The sequence below is a fragment of the Uranotaenia lowii genome, chromosome 3, assembly GCF_029784155.1.
Source record: "Uranotaenia lowii strain MFRU-FL chromosome 3, ASM2978415v1, whole genome shotgun sequence".
In the NCBI taxonomy this organism is placed as follows: domain Eukaryota; kingdom Metazoa; phylum Arthropoda; class Insecta; order Diptera; family Culicidae; genus Uranotaenia; species Uranotaenia lowii.
The window spans coordinates 366,165,454-366,180,115 of record NC_073693.1 but is presented as its reverse complement, the minus strand read 5'-3'; the positions used below and the strand labels follow the sequence as shown (position 1 = coordinate 366,180,115).

At 36.7% G+C, this 14,662-nt stretch overlaps 1 protein-coding gene across 1 annotated transcript in view; it reads right to left on the bottom strand.

The window, feature by feature from the left end:
• The window catches only part of LOC129750911 (basic-leucine zipper transcription factor A), a 100,450-nt gene extending 88,250 nt beyond the window's left edge, over positions 1-12,200 (bottom strand). Inside the window, 2 exon segments of the mRNA XM_055746107.1 lie at positions 7,745-8,504; positions 11,644-12,200. The gene's annotated coding sequence lies outside the window, so the exon portion shown is untranslated.
• Between the last annotated feature and the right edge of the window lie 2,462 nt (positions 12,201-14,662).

Sequence of the window (14,662 nt, the reverse complement as noted above, 5' to 3'; positions counted from 1 at the left end):
GGTGTTTTGATAAGGAATGATTGGATAATTTTGAACAAGGCGGTTCAGAATAGCTGCTTGGATAAACAATCCCTTTAAATTTTTTGCATGAATTGAGACACAATACATATATTAGTAATTTTGATGATTAAAATTATACTTTTTTTAATTAATCGCATAATCCATTGAAAAAAATACTCCTTAGCCATAAATTAATCTGCGTTCAGTCGTGAGTAGATGAAATATATCTATATCGTGGATATTTGAAGTGCCCCATGGATAGTAAATCGAAGATTTGCCATAAATCAACGTAGAGCACCGGACCGCCACGGACAACTTTTGCCATTGAGTAAAGCTCGTTATGCCTTTGAAAGAAGGCAGAGAAGAAAATAAACACGCTCCAAGATTGCGGTTGTGGCAGTGAGTCGTCGCCAAAACCGGACTCAGCAAATCCAAATCCGTCCATCGACAATAACTCTGCTCGGTGTGCTAAAGTAGTGATGATTTAATCCAGTTCACCCGGTGATTCCGGCATCAATTAAACGACAACGACTAAACCGTTTTCTAGTTCAATAGATGAAGAACTGACCTATTCGTTAGTTTAAGAATATCGATAACGGTATACGTATAAGTATAGTTTCTAAATTTCAGACTAACTATCATCAAGTCCAGGTAAAATTTGCAATTCAAGAGCATTTTTTTTGATTGTGTAAGGAATCTTGTAGTTTTTTTCCTTCAGCTAACTTAAGCTGAAGTCATTCATACGATTATCCCCCCGCACTAAGTGGTGGGTCTAGCTTTGTGAATGTGCTGCTGTGCTACTGACTGGCTAAGCTAACAACGAACTAGTTGGTATATGTGTGAGGCAGCACTAGAGCTTTTCTGCACACTTCATCAGACTAGAGAGGCGAGTAAGCAACACAGAAGGAAAGATTATCACCGACTAATTTAAACGACGCGACGGCGGCCGATTTTTTTTTGCTTCTTCAAAGCAACTAACAGCCAGCAGCGTTGGAAAACGCGAAACCGCAAAAATAGGTATAGATTACACATTGATCGTAGGTAATTGGCAAAAAATTTAAGACTCCTAACGCCCGCCATCGACGATGGCCGATGACTGACCGTTCTTTTGCTTTTTCTTCCATTTACTACTAATAAATAAATCTCGTAATCTATGTAGCTTTGTTCAGCTATACCATTACTATCAAGTGCTAGTGCACCTCAACAGTATTCAACTTGATACTTTACGCTAGTGGTTATAAGCTGCTGCCTTGTACTTTGGCTGCCGGAACGGACTGACTGACAGACTACAATGTTTACAACTTGATTTACCATCCCATTGTAAGCCGGTGCGTTAGTTGGCGTTAAACCGAAACGATACTGTGAAATCGATACAATTTTAGTAAATGCCACTGTAGGGTACATATTATTTTAAATTTAGGTTTCTGTAAAAGCTTTTAAATGTTCAATGAACCAGAGTTCTATGGACGTGAAATCTATATACAGGTATAACATGACATGACTCTTTACCCATTTACTTATTTATTGATAATGGGTGTTTTAACCCTCATCCATCCCTGAAATTTTTACCCGTTACAATCCCTGGAGTGTCAATTTGACACTCCTGACTAAAACCAATATATCTCTCTAGTTTCTCAACAGATTTTAACAAAATTTATAATTTTAGAAACTTTGTGATGTTTCTCTTACAATATTCACCTACAACACTAGACTAGTTTTCCTTTATTCAAAGTCTAAGAAAAAACATGCTTCGGAAAAAGGCTGTAGATCAGCTATGGAATGCTCAAAAAAAATTCACTAGGTGTCCAAAAAAGCTGAAGTTAGAAACTATACGTTGCTCAGCTAAGGATATATTCTTTGAACTTTTTTAAGATCATGATCATAAAAAACGTAAAAAAGTGGTGTAAAAATCCTACTTTTCAAGCAACGAATCGTTTCTTCACTCCAATTGGCTGTCATTCTTATTGGAATCTGTGTAAGAGTAAAGAGCAAGCTTTATTCTTTTAAGCAGGCCCAAGCCGAATTAGCAGCTCATTCTCACTGGACAAAACTGATGCTCTCTCTCTTTGAAACGGCGCCGGCCACGTCCTAGTATTGAATAGATAGATTGGAAAACAGAGAAGGGAATGAAGGACATAAATTTGTGCTTCAGGACCGAGGTCATCTCTGCATCCTAGCAAAACATTTTGATTTGGAGTGTGGGTTGAAGAATTTGGTCAGGAAACACTTTCGACCAGTGTGATCTAGTATTATTTGAGAAATTAAAATGTGAAATACTTTCTAATATTCATAAGTTGAAGCAAACTACCGCTAGCAGCTGCTTGTTCGTTACGAAATTTTGTGCGACTGGGCGGTGTAGAGATAGGGGATTGATACCTAATAAAGAAAATAAAACTGAAATTAAATAGAACAATAAGACTAATAAGAAGAAGTCATTCGAAAACCCACTAAAATGACACAGGTTTATGGCTATATCTCCTTAGTTTGCTTGAATTACTAGGTAAATGTTAGTAATTTACAATCCTGTTGATAGAGGATATACCCAAACGCCCCAAACCAATCCAATTCATTGCCAAACAAAGGATAATTTTGAAGAAATGTTTAATTTTGGATTTACAATTCTTCAAAAGTTGGTTGGTATCGCAAGAACTCTGAGATGGTGGTCTCTATCACGGACATCTTTTTGATAGTACATGTCTGAGCACACCTTAGAAGATATTCTTGTGACGGTTGTCTATAACCACAGTTTTGTGCTCTAAAGGAGTTTAGTGAACTTGCTCTTACAGAATAATAGCGGTCTTTTTTGTGTTAACTTTTTTGTTCTCGAGTTTCCGGTTTAGCCAACGGAAGCCGCTTCTTCTGGTAGTCAGACGGATTCGTGAGCGTTTACCATGTTTTACTTACTTTGGCCAAATCTAGTGATTATTGTAGTTTTGTGAAAGTTAAAAGCAGCTGACTACGACTTCCCGCAAGCGATCGGACAAAGAAACGAAAAAGTTTGAAAATTTTATTTATGAAAATCTGCGCTTAAGCTTTCATTTTCCATCTTTAAGTTTTGAACATTCGTGTGCTTTGCAACATAAAACGTTACACGATAAACGATGAATTTAAAAGGCAGTTTTCTAAACGTTTTTTACAATATGGTTACGAATCTCGTGACAAGATTAATATATTCAATTCGAAGAAGCATAAACATTTGAAATGAGTTCAATGATTTAAAATTAATATCATTAGGTAATATTAATATACTCTAATCTCTCTTAAATTGTAAAAAGTAATAAGAAAAAGCTGATGAAGAAATAATGGCGATTTCCCGAAAATAACAATAAAATAAAACGAAATCTTTAGAAATAAACGATACATCCTGTCTATTGCTCGAGAGTAGGGGCTAAAGGCATGACAAAAAAATTAGTTCAAACTGTGAAAAAGCTACAGGAGGGGAAGATTGTTGTGATGAAGAAAATGGAAACCAATTTCTAAATATTATACCAGAAAATATTTTACCAAACGAAAGTCCACAAAGAATAGCCAAAATTCCAAAGAAATATGATGGCATGTTGCTTTATACTATTTACAGTTAAAGAGTAGAGATTACAGGTATTGTAAAGATAGGCGATTCATAATAAAGAAAATAAAACTGAAATTAAACAGAACAATAAGACTAATAAGAAGAAGTCATTCGAAACCCCACTAAAATGACATAGATTTATGAATATATCTCCTTAGTTTGCTTGAATTACTAGGTAAATGTTAGTAATTTACAACCCTGATAATAGAGGATTTACCCAAACGAACAATTCATTGCAAAACAAAGTGTAATTTTGAAGAAAAGTTTAATATTGGATATACAATTCTTCAAAAGTTGGTTGGTTTCGCAAGAATTTTGAGAAGGTGGTCTCTTTCACGGACATCTCTTTAATAGTACATGTCTGAGCACACCTTGGAAGATATTCTTGTGATTTGTGACGGTTGTTTATAACCACAGTTTTGTGCTCTAAAGGAGTTACGTGAACATGGAGATTCTAAGTACCTCCAAAACTAGCTTATCTACAGTCTTTTTCCGAAGCATGTTTTTCGGATTTTTTTTTTCTTAGACTTTAAATAACGGAAAATTGAAGTCTTGTAGGTGAACAATGTCAGAGAAACATATTTGAGGTAAAGTCTGCTTCATTTAATATTGGAACAAATTCTTTTGCTCATTGTGGCGCTCCTAGTGGACGGATTTGGAAACTTTTTTCACCCACGTGTCGGGAAATTCATTACCTTTCACCATGTATTTATGTCATAACACCAAACGATAGCATTTTGTAAACAACCGCCATGGAAGCCGAACGGAGAGATCAAATTGTGCACAGTTTTCTTACGAGTACGAGTACGAGAATTTCTTCGAAACAGCAATGAATAAATTTTTTAATTTTTTTTTATGAAAGAGTAAAGAAAATGCTACATTTGTATGAAAAACAAATTATGAATTCGTTAATAAATGACTGAATTACACGCAATTGTTTGTGCTCCAATATTAAATGAAGCAGACTTTACATCCGTCGAACTTGGTCAGCACTTGGTCGTACAGCTTTCGAGCACGGATTCTGGCCACATTGTTCTGCTTCAGCGTCCGATTTGGCTGTTTGCTGGCTCGGAATGACCTTGTTCCTTCCCGGAGACGAATTCGTCGCACCGTACTGTGAGCGGCCTGGAACTTATTGGCCAAATCGCGGTCTGAAAGATTGGGATTCCTCTTGACGGCCTTGATGACTTTCCCACGCAGATTCCGGTCGACAGTTCCACTCCGACGCTTCGAATGCGGCTTCCGAGCCGTCGTCAATGTTTCCTTGTACTGCTTGATAACACGCCATACAGCAGGGGTGAGCAACCTTTTGAAGCAACGGGCCACTTTTAATTTAAAACCCTTTCGGCGGGCCGCATCTAGATAAAATTTTAGTAATCATAGGTTGCAGAGCTTTACGTTATGCTTTGTAACGAAGAATTTTTGATAAAAAAATGAAAAAGGATAAAACATATATTCATGTGCTTGCATAAACATTTTTTATTCAATTAAAGCTGATTAATAAACCAGCCAAAATTGATTAGGTTTATCAATAAATCTTGATAATTTTCCAATAATTTCAATGTTTTGAGTGATTTGAAATGGTTAGCGAATATTTTTAACAAAAAGGAAATCTCATTTGCTTCCTTTTTATTTACTAAAATCGAAAAATTTTGTAAGTCTTTCTATGCTTCCTTAAAAGATTTGAACCGTTTTCTGAGAAAAACCCCTTTTTTGTTCGAACCGATGCGATTGCTTTTTTTCGTGATCACTGAAATTTAAAATTTTCATGGAGCTTAACCATAAGGATTTTTTTCTGTGCCCTTTTTCGGAAAGTTATTATCACAACTCATTTGGATTTGATCGTGAAGCTCCAATTTTTTTTTTCTAAAATGGTGATTTTTTTAATTTGAAGTTTCGTATGAAAAAATTGCATTGAGATGTTGAGCAAGGTTTATCGAAAAAAAAGTTTTTAACCAGATTTGTCAATGTTACAGATTTCATAAATTTTAAATTAAATTTGGATTTCTCTGAGATAGGCTTTCTTAGGATGAATCATGAAAATCTTATGACTTTGGAAATGTAGATGTCAAATTTTTAAGTTAAATGACTCTTTTTAATCAATATTTTGCATGATTTGCCTATGAAATTTCTGAAAATAGCATCACAAATAACACAAGTTAACAAAATTCACTTTTTTCCGAGGTGCAAGGAATCTCTGAACTGATTTTGACTTATGAAGGAGCGCTGAATCCAAATATATATTCAATTAGTTTTTTTGTCAGCTCCAGTTCTCGAGATAACTTCAAAAAATTGGTAAAAAATTTGCTATTCAATTTACATCCTTTTGAATTTGACAAAACTGTTAAATACAAAGACTTATTGACTCAATTATTAACTTTCAAAAAAGCCTCGAGTAATTTTGAATTCTGAGAAAAAAAGATTTGGAAGTTTTCTTTTTGTTATCCAAACCTGCGAAAACCAGGAATTTATACGAAATTATAAAGAAAAATCAAATTAAATTGAATCTTTGATGTTTTCAAAATCGTAAGTCAAATCATTTCGCAGTCTTCAACAAACCTGCTGAAAAAATAAATTCCTCAATATTCAATAACATTTTTTAAGGAGGTCAGAAGAAGTTGTAGTCTTATTTTTTTTTTGAATTTCAATAAATTGTAGAATTTTATTGAATCTGTGAAATAAGAATATCTTGACAATATCTGAGTCCTTGATTGAAAAAAGAGTAGTAAATTGATTGAAAATCAGCTTTGATTGTTATGTAGGTTTATTGGTTTATCATTTAGGAAAGATCGATTTTACCCAAAATTGATCAATTTAAAAATTTCCACACGCCATATTACCGAAACTAGAAGTGCAAGGAAAAATGACCCTAACGGGTTATACTCCTATCAAAAAGAAGAAAAAAAAGAAACTAGAAGCGATAGCCAAGTTATTGATATATTATATTTTTGGTTTAGCAGGGACTGCTATTTTGTGATAATTAACAATCTGTTACAGAGAAAAATCGTGAAATTAATTAAATTTGAGATAAGCTTCGCGGGCCGCACAAACATGTCTCGAGGGCCGCATGCGGCCCGCGGGCCGCGGGTTGCTCACCCCTGCCATACAGTATTTCTGGGCATTTTAAGCTGTTTAGCTAGCTTCGATGCCGACAACAATGGATTTTCAAGAAAACTGTGCACAATTTGATCTCTCCGTTCGACTTCCATGGCGGTTGTTTACAAAATGCTATCGTTTGGTGTTATGACATAAATACATGGTGAAAGGTAATGAATTTCCCGACACGTGGGTGAAAAAAGTTTCCAAATCCGTCCACTAGGAGCGCCACAATGAGCAAAAGAATTTGTTCCAATATTAAATGAAGCAGGCTTTACATTAAAAGGTTTCCAAAATTATATATTTTGTAAAAATTTGTTGAGAAACAAAAGATATATAGCGGTTTTAAGCGAGGAGTGTCAAATTGACAATCAAGGTCTTATTAGGGAGTTTTTTCCTGGGCTTTCAGTGTGCATCCATAAAAAAGTAATGACGCAAAATTAAAGATTTCAAGAATTCATTGAGGGTCTCCGAAGAAGTTACTTTATTTGGATGCACCCGAATAAAGTTACAAACTTCCAGAAACTCAAGAGCGGATTAGGGTTAAGAGCAGAAAACACAAATACTCAAAAAAAAGCTTCATCGGTATCGTTTCGTCGTTTAATTTTAATAGTTTTATAACCATTCTACGTATTTAAATGGTGTCCAAACTAGCAACAGTATATTTTTTTTATTGATTCTTACTTTCAAAGGACTGCGTGAAATATTTATCATTTGAGGTACAAAAGTAACAACCGGAATCCTTTGCCTAGTATGAAGAATTTGGTAGTTTTATAAACGATGTTCAAAGTTTTATTCAGCTGAGACTGACTTTTTAACACCTTTAAAGTTAGATATTTTAGTACAGCTTTCTGGGCGCCTTAAAGGTATTTGAAATTGATGATAAATTACTGAAACCGACTGCTATCTCACTAGCTAGCACGCTCCAGAATACAACGTAGAGGTAGGTATGCGTTGTTGTAGGACCAAATCAAAACACATTCTGAATTCTGACAGACAAGACAACCGCTCTGCTCGGATTCGGTCTCACGAATACCATCGCAGAGCATGGCTGGTAGATTGGATTGGTTGTCGACTCACCTCGTTTTCACTTTCCGAAAGTTAATCCTGCTGGGTTCGCCAACTCTGCTACAACTCTTTATTCCGGTTTACTCCTTTACTTTTGCTCGGGAGCAGATCCCAGATGATGATTGTTAGATTCCACCGAGTGATTCCGAATTGAAGCTATATGTTATCCGATTATCACACCACCAACAAATGCATAGATCGGACTTCGATTGGAACCATTGTGGGTTGTAACTTGTTCTACACTTTTTTTTTCGAAATGTGCACTAGCTTATTTTTTAAAACTTATTAGCCAACCTACTAGTTGGTTGTTGTTACCACACCTTTGCTTCTATTTATTCTTTTCTATGCATATATTTCGCAACTTTGATAGACCTTTTTCTCGTGCTTCTTCTTCTGAATTTTCAACACTTTGAAGAATGGAAAGAAGAAAAACACGATTGTCGTTGTTTTCCTATTCCATCAACTCTTTCGGCTTTTGATTCCTATGGAACACTTTGAAAAACATGCACCATTGATAAAGAAAAATAATATACTCGAATCATATACACACTACCAGACCACCTCATTCGGACGGACGGAGAACCACAATCAAAAAAGCAGCGATGATGGTACACAAAACGGTATGCACACACTTCTTTTTGCTATTATTTTTATTCGCCGTAGAAGGTTGCTCTTCCTTTATATTTTTCAACTTGATCTAGTGTGGATGGATGGCGTTTTGACACCTCTTCTTTGCCACAAAGTTGGCCGCCGTCGTTGCTTCTTCTCCTGCCTGGTAGTTGTGTGGAGCCGGAAAGACATTCACGATGGCCGGGTCGGTTTCGGGAGTTGCCAGATTTGCCGTTCCATTCCGAGTCAATGATGGTGAGGACATGAAAAAATATCAGAGAAAACCAACACATTAAAGATCTTAAAAATTTTAGTTGATTTTAGCAAAGTTATTCAAACTTCTCAGAAGAGTAACTTGTGTTATCTTCAAACATTTCAAGCGTGAGTTTTCAAAAGGACGTATGTCGCAAAAGTAAACAAATTGAGTTACTGTTTGCACGGTATAGTAAATTTTATTTTCTTCTGTATGAATTAACTGTTTGTACAAAAAAAAAAAATATGCCGTTAGCTAAAAAATATACAAACGACCTATGTCATCTTTTCTCAGTGTTTTCGAAATTCTTCTTTACACCTCTTTTTGGTAAAACGACGCATCTGTCAAAACAAATAATATCGCACACACAGCAGATAGGATCGCAGCAAACCGTCGTATGCGTCAAATCAGATACGTCGGTTTTTTCACATCATTGCAGATGCGTCAGTTTTAAAATAATAATTAAGGTACACCGGGGTAAGTGTGGACGGGTTTTCGTATAGTTCAACTTTAAAAAATCATTAAAAAATCAGCAGTGGAGCAATTTTGATAAATTGACGTTCAATGTGATGCAGAACATGTTGTTTACAAAAGCTGAAGAGATGAGCTCGATAGAAGCAAAGCGAAAAAAGTTATCACGTAAATCGTTATGGACGGCTGGTGTCTTCACTTACCCCGCTTTATGGGGTAAGTGTGGACGGTAGATTTTCTCTTTGATTTCTCAGGAAATTTTCAAAAAATTTGTGTTTTCTTGGTTGAATACGTTACTTTATTGCTCGAACCGTCCAAAATTTTGAAAAAAGTTCATGATACTATAATTATAGTGTGTAATTTATGTTACAACACACGAGATCCGATTCTATCAAAAACACAGAACAAATAAATACTTTACTCAAATTTTCATGATCCGAATGCTAAATATAGCTAAATAATACAACTCATAAAGGATGAAGGACAGAAAATTGAAAAAATGTGTAAACATCAAGACTTTTTAAAGCCGTCCACACTTACCCCAGGTAGGGGTTGGAGACAAAATTTTAGTTTTTTGTAAATAAACTCTTTTTTCTTAATTTTTAACCGCCGTTTCTTTTCCTAACTGGTTGTTTGGAATGTAAGGATTGTTTCAATGTAGAGTTTTTCATCGAGAGCCAGCTAGTTTAGGAGAAATTTGCATTTGAAAAAGATGCACATCAACTCGACATCGTAGTTGAAAATAGAAAATTCCGAAAAAGTCACTGTAAACATCCGGTATTGTCTGAATCGTATCTTTTTCACAGTTATTGGATAGATTACAAGTAAATTGAACATTCTGCATCAAAAGTTTGAAAAAATAGTGCACAGTATTGTTTTTATAGCCATCGTCCACACTTACCCCGCGTCCACACTTACCCCGGTGTACCTTATTTTAAAACTGACGCATCTGCAATGATGTGAAAAAACCGACGTATCTGATTTGACGCATAATAGCTTCGTTCAATCGTTAGTAAAAATCGGTTTCAACTGGTTTCTGTTAACTGATAGACGTTCAACGAGCCAATGTTTTGGTCGAAACTAGTCAGGTCGATGTTCAATGGAGCAAGTTGAAACTAGTCGAAACCAATCCAGCTCGGCAGCAGGATTAGTTTCGACTTGGTAGAAATCGGTCGAAGTCAATTGGAAAGAGACAGGTGATCAACTGTCAATCCATTTCTACTTGATTCGACCCGTTTCGACTAGAGTTGATTGAACAGACATAATGAAAACAATTTGTCCTAGCGACGAATCATAAAGGGTGTATGTAAATATTAAACTGTCACAACGACGAATCATTATGGCGTATGTGAAAAAAAAACTCAACAATACGGTGTAAAATATTTTTTTTAACAAATTCACTAGGAAACAGCAAAAAATCCAGTATGCTCAAACCTATAATTAAAACATTATTGTTTTTCCTACAGCTGCCATGATAAAACTTGATTCTAGATCAAACAGCTTTAAATAGCATTTATTTATATTAACATAATTTTGTCCCTCCTTTTTCTCAGATTTTGTCTGATGTTACATACGTCCTTTTGAAAACTCACGCTTGATTTATTGATTTGTCTGACTTAGGAAATCTGCTTACGATTAATTTATACGACGACTAATTTAAAACTACGTTTACACATGTTAAAATTGAACTGATTAAACACTGATTTGAACGTTTACAACATTTATCTATTCGGAGAATACTGCCAATACTGCCAATGTTACAACTCTAGAACTTTTTGGTATTATAAGTTACATATAATATCACGGCTTTGAACTTTTGTAGTTAATCCTAACCCTTTGAAAATCTATTTAAAATTTATGTAATCTAGTCAAAGCACGTTCTGCCCGATTTCTATTCAGGTCAGATTCTGAAGCGTTGAAGAGATTTTAATAATAAAAAAAAAGAACATAAGCCGTAAATATTATGAATTTTTCGAAAAAGATACAACAACGGCTTGCCGACAGGACTTGAACCCGCAATCTTCGCTTCAGTTCAACGGTGCGTTAGCCAATTTCACCACGGTGAACGTGATGGGATCGACCGACACGAGCGTACACGTCGAGCCCCACCGATCAACAGCTCTACCTTCTATCGAAACATCATGTATATCCCACATGTGATCTTTCCCAATATTGATCTCTCTTGTTTCTTTATCACCACTCATCGACTCGGGATTTTGGCCGGGCCTGGTGCCTACCGGGTTCGCAGCGAATACCTTTTAAAATATTCAACTAAGATCATCTAAAGCCTGTCAATCAACGCTGTAACATAGAGACACAGGGAGTGTTCAATAATAGCAGAGAACATATGTTTCGTGATATTCGAAGATAGGACTTCAAAAGATTTAAGGCTTTTAAATATTCAAGCTTCATGAAAATTATCAATCGATCGGAATATCCCGATGTAAACATTGCCTGGAACATTACAGGCATCCTGGCAACACTTGTTCCATGGTTGCCCTTTGTCCCTCTTCCTCAACAAATCCCATTCCCTTACACAATCTGGCTCATTCGAACCCATTGCGAAACATACACCCACCTTCTCTCTTCCTGTCACTCCACCGTCGGCGGATGGCTACGATCGAGCTACAAAGAAGACCACGCGTAATTCGACACCCCTCTCGCTTTCGCACTAGCACTTCGAACCGGAATCCGTCGATTTCCTTCTCGGCACCAACAGTACGTGCTCTCTCGCTCTGTCTGTACTACGACGTTGCGTCCATTTTAGACATCTACCCAGTAATTTTCCCCGGGATTCATCGCGATTTCCGTGCCACGAACTGGGAACCGATCCGTCGCACCGGAAGCTCTGGCCGTGGCCGACCGAAAACGCAACCCGTGACGCGTTCTAGGTTTCTTTTCGCGACGACAGAACACTGCAAAAACACGCTCGAAACGCAACGAGTACGAACCTCGGGAACGGCACAATAAAAAAAAAGAACGGGAACCAAAAATCGCACTGACTTGATGTGTGAACCTTCTTTTCCCCGTTCGGAATATAATTTTTATTACAAATGCTCGCACACACGACGACGACAGACGATTAATGATGGATGATGTTCGACGACCACCACTTCTTCCACGCCACTGGCATTTGACTTTTCGTCGAGTCGTGACAGAGCCCCACGGAATATACGGAACCTCGCTGGAGGGGAAGAGAAGGCAATATGATCCGTCCTGCTTAGCTCTGTTCAAGTGTGTGCGTGCAATGATTTCGATTAGACCAGTTTGAGTTGTGCCGAATCGTTTTAAACGTCAGCTCTGCTACGGATTTAAAAATATCAAAAAAGATTTGAAAAAAGATAAAAAATAATGCATTTTTTAAGATAAGAAATTTTGTTTGTGATTTTTTGTTTAAAACCACTGGTAAGTCCTTATTTTCAATTTTCATATTAAGAAATTGGTATATGTGCAAAGGGAATTGTATTTTTAAATTTTGTCCTATCAACGAGGGGCACTCGATAATTTTTTTTTTACGAAATTTTAGACGAGTTCCCTACAGTGAAGATGCGATAATTTAAACGTTGATCAGCCTTCATTTGTATGCTCCGATTTTTCCCTTAGGGGTTGTTCACATACCACGTGGACAACTTTGGGGGAGGGGGGGGTGTATGGAAATGTCCACGCTTGTCCATGGAGAGGGGGGTAGGGGTTTAAGTCATGTCCACGTGGACATACTTACTTCCAAAATATTTTCTAATGGTGAATAAATATTTAAATTTTTAAATCTAAATCTAAAAATTGTAAAACTTTCCAGTTTTTTTTTAGTTGGTAACCACAGGTGGTAAATCCCGGTTTACGGATTGTATTCCAAGGCACGGCGAGCCACCGCGTCCCCCCAGTTTGCTACTCTGGGTCCATGGGTACAATGGGAAGACTCATGATATACTCCGTGTATACCCCCTACTCCCTAAACTCCACCTGGGGCCGCAGACCTGGTTCCCACCTCGAACTGTTTAGTACACTATGCTTCAATAGTGGGAGGTCTAAAAACTTTCCAGTTTAAGTTGACCAATTAGTATAGCTACCTGAAAGAAAGCGATAAATATGATAATAAGAAATTTTAAATTATTTTATGTCAGACTTATTCGTTTTTTTTCGAAATCAGCCATTTCAATGATTAAAAGGCAAAAAGTATTGTTTTCTAACTGTCAAATTAGAATTACAAAAAAAAACCGATTTCGAGTCTGTTCAAGTGGTCATTCGGGTAGGGGGGTAGGGGTTTACCAAATGTCCACGGAGAGGAGGAGGGGGTCAAAAATTTCATTTTTCTGTCCACGCGGTATCTGAACGGCTCCTTATTTCCTAATCGCTTTGCAACAGCTGCAAATTTTAAACTTGGAAAATAAAAATTATTCCGAATGGATTATAATTACTTACTTATACCGTATTTGTTTATGCCGAGTGTTGCACTAGTGCACCACTAGGTCCTGTCAAACTGTTTATTCGGACGGTGTTGCATTGGTTTTGACGCGGTGTTGCACTGCCATTGGGCGGTAGTGCCCCGAAAATTTTGTCAGTGTTGCGAGAGAGCGTGTGAGTGAGTGAGGCAGCAATAAACACGATTTGTGTTTGTTTTTGTCGGGAACGGTGGAACACTGATCGAGGGGAGAAAACAAATACGGTATTACTTACTCACCTAATGATCCCGCGTCGATTCTCCGGCGCGTAGGGCCGTTGTAAAAGACTTTCACTGTAGACGATCCGGAGCGTCTTTTTGGTCTCAGCACAGACACCAGAAACCAGACTGACCACTGAAGGTTGATTGTGGCGCTTGTTCCGCAGCGCTATCTACGGGTTACCGTGAAACTAATGGCCACATATACAAAAGAAAAAACACTTACACTAACATAACTATTTTTGTGTGCATATTAAAACGCCCTTGATATATCACACACACATTTGCGTTGTGCAATTTGTTTTTTCAAATCTAGCGATGAACGCGATCGTTTTCGATTACCTACTTTCGATAGAAAAAATATCACGATATATATTTCGAAAATCACTAAAGAACCATTTTTGAATCAGAGATTGAATTATAAGTCAATCATAAAGCTTATCGACTACAACAGAATCGTTTACGATTTTAAGATCTTAAGATCGAACTTTCGTATTTCGTAAGTATAAATAGTGAAAACGACAGGAAAGCTCATACATTTGAATATCAAATGTATGTGCGATAAAAAAAATGTTTTCAAATTCAACATCAGAATGTCTAACTTTTCATGACTTTGGCTTTCATACAAACATTCAAGTTCAAATTATAAGCGCGTTAGATAGGAATTGGCGCGTTAGGATTGATTTAAACAATTCAACCATTTTAAGTTAGTTCACTTGGTGAAATGCTTATTTTCAAAAGAATTTGGATTTTTATTTACACATGGTGTTTTTAATACCAACAACTCAGCCATAGGTTATGGCACAAAGATAACGCGTTCAGTAGACTGCCCCAAATTTGTATGAGAAATTTCAAGCTTGTGAAATGCTATGCGCTGGAGGCTTAAATTGATCCTAGGCCTAGTACAAGGTCTCATGCCAAATTTGGGCCAGATCGGATC